Source organism: Limulus polyphemus, unplaced genomic scaffold, assembly GCF_000517525.1.
Source record: "Limulus polyphemus unplaced genomic scaffold, Limulus_polyphemus-2.1.2 Scaffold137, whole genome shotgun sequence".
NCBI lineage: Eukaryota > Metazoa > Arthropoda > Merostomata > Xiphosura > Limulidae > Limulus > Limulus polyphemus.
In genome coordinates, this window is record NW_013665747.1 from 827968 (window position 1) to 831039 (window position 3072).

The following is a 3072-nucleotide window of genomic DNA, read 5'->3' on the forward strand; positions in this document are numbered from 1 at the left end:
CGAAACAAGTATAGAGTGACGATACATTGTTATCCAATCAAAACCGAAACAAGTATAGAGTGACGATACATTGTTATCCAATCAAAACCGAAACAAGTATAGAGTAACGACACATAATTATCCAGTTATCAACACTGCTAATTTAGTAAATCTAAAGTGATTCCTAGTTGTTTATAAATTGGTGTTCTTTATGTTTTTAATGGACAATTTTAAGTACCTTATATTAATTATGTTTTTGATTTTCTGCCATTTTTGCATAAATATATGTAAAGTGATTTATTTTCATTGAATCTTATAAATTTTAGTGGTGACAAGATACATTTCTGAAACAGCAGAACGTGTTATTTTTTTATTTTTTTTATATTTGTAAGTTTCATAATCAACGTTACAAAGATACTTCGTTGGTTTCAATTATACGTTTTCTAAGATGATTCATGGCTCAATTTTTAATTATGATATTAAGTTTATAATTACGTTAACCTTTGTAACAATTGTTGTTTTGTGTTATGAATAATAGTTGAGTGTTGTTGTTTTTGTTTTGTTTTGTAATTGTATTTAAACGTTTTGCCCTACAGGCTGTGATTGATATCTGACTTGCACAGTAATCCTATGTGAATTTTCTATAATGTTAGTGGTAAATCTTGAGAACAATTTCTTAAACCTTTCAATAGTGATTGTGTTATTGTTCTCTGTGAAAGATTATGGCTATGGTAAAGTATTACTGAGTGTGCTGCGTTCTGTGCATTGGATATGGGACCTGCCTGTATTTATATCTGTGTAACAAACTACAGAAAAAACTGAAAAGTACGTTTATACTACAATATAGACAAATATGAGAAAGACTCAATCATCCTGAAATCTTCACGGTGATATTTTGTTAGTTGGTCACGAAATATATATGTATTTGTTTTATTTAAATCGAAACAGTGTGGAGAGAATAAACTATCTAGTGTACAATTCCATAGCAGTTATTTGTATGTCTTAGAGGAAGGTTTGGTTATAATTTTTTAGGTTTGAGAAGTAATTTTGGAATTTCTGTTCTGAATGAACATGCCATTATATTATATTATGAAATCGTTTCTTGGAAACTGTAAATCATATGCAATTACATTCATTGCTGTAAGGAAGGGAGCCTTCTCAGGTATGTTTAGACATTCATGACTTATAATAACAAAACTACTTTTTATGTTTATTTTTGTTAATTAGACTTTTGGTTTTACAAAGGAGGTTTAGAATTTTCAAACACATATTTTATATCTTGAAATACTAACTCGATAGAATATGATTGCGGAAAACTTTCCAAAAATATCTTTATGATGAACGGTGGAAAACTTGATCGAACTTATTACTGTTAGTAACGAATAATTTATTATATTAATATTTCTATTTAAGTAACTAAAATTGAATCAACTAATATTTCTGGAACTAATAACTGTTCTTGCATTATTCTGAGTAATTAAATTAATGCTTAATATCATTAAACTTACTTGTAAACTTATTGAATTAGTTTAAGTTATGATAATGTTTTATAAAAAAAGTGGCTGAGATCTACTATCTTTACTAAATATACTTAACTGTATTATAAATATATATATATATATATAAATCCGAAGAAATTAATTGTATAAAATTTCCATTTCAAGGAATATTCGATGATTTATATTGCACACCAAAATTCAATATTTGTTATACAAAATAATAAGAATAACAAACACAATACCACCAGACAAAGCCAAAAGCTTTACATTTTGTATGAAAAAAAAAACAAAAAACAAGAAGAAAAAACGTGTAACTTTTGTAATATGTTCCTTTTATACCTGCAATGCAACACCGAAACCTTTCTACATAAGTACTGGGATTAATACTGATTTTAACGTTTTAACCGCAGCGAAGTCAGTCAAAGCTCCATCAAAAGCACTTTCCGTAAGCTACGGTTTTATTAAAGGTCTTCCGAACGTTCCGCTGGTTCTTTTTAATTGAATCATTACAAAAATGTATCCACAAGTTAATAGAGCAGTGTTAATTCACACTGAATATTAAACGTTTTAAAACGTATATGATATGTAAAATAAAAAGGAATACAATGTGTTTGACTCACCCTAATATCAGGGCTTTCATTGTTTTCCTAATTTGTTTTTCTTCGAGCAAATTAAGCTGGATGAATATAGAGTATAAATTCTACCACGGAATTCAACCAGTTACGGGCTGGGTGAATTCCACCCAGCTCATAACCAGGAAAGTATCTATGAGAATAATTGTACTATAATTTTTGAAAATGTAAGCAAGTCTTTACAAAATTTTGCAGATTATTATTAAACATTACAAGGATTTCATACACAAAATATCTGGTTTTTGAATTATGTTTAAGATTCTTTTATTAAAGATATGCTCGTGAATTTTTTCTTTCAGAATGTTGACTATCCAACGTACAAAGTAATTTAGATTTTAATATTATAAATACTTTTCTTTATCTGAAATGTGTCAAGTTTAATTTGCGTAATCTCTATATCCTGCTAGATAATCATCTAACGTTCTTTTTAAATTAAAATTTTATCAATATTAACTCTATATGGTGTTGATCAATTTGACCGACCTCGTAACCATCATAAAAATTAGGAAATAAATCTAAATTACTTTTTTGTTCTAGAATAACTGCAAGTTGTAATAGGAAACCACAAATGTTTATAATAACTTAAATCTCTTAGCAGTATAAATCTATTTATATTTATGAATTTTTGTTTTATTGACCTTTGAACCGTGTCTGACGAAAAATACCCCGACAGAAGTTGAAAATTACATGGCGCACATGGATCGACATGAACCTATCGAACACCGTAATGCAGAAGCTTCTGGCGAGTATACCCTATGAACGTTTTTTATTATTTTTTTTCATAATCTTACCTAACAACTTTCTATTTTTATGATTTTAGTTACTTTTATGATAATAAAAAGTTAAAAAAATGAAAAATAAAAACCTCGTAACTAAATATCGAACATTTTTATTTTCAGTAAAGCTTTATATGTTGTTATTTTTTGTACTGTAATATCTATACTATTATTCTGCTTGTTTGT

At 27.7% G+C, this 3072-nt stretch overlaps 1 long non-coding RNA gene across 1 annotated transcript in view; it reads left to right on the forward strand.

The window, feature by feature from the left end:
• Window positions 1-2853, forward strand: part of LOC111083237 — a 4467-nt gene extending 1614 nt beyond the window's left edge. Inside the window, exons 2-3 of the long non-coding RNA XR_002608892.1 lie at window positions 1012-1141; window positions 2784-2853. This is a non-coding gene — a long non-coding RNA (uncharacterized LOC111083237). The remainder of the gene's footprint in view (window positions 1-1011; window positions 1142-2783) is intronic.
• The last annotated feature ends 219 nt before the right edge of the window (window positions 2854-3072 follow it).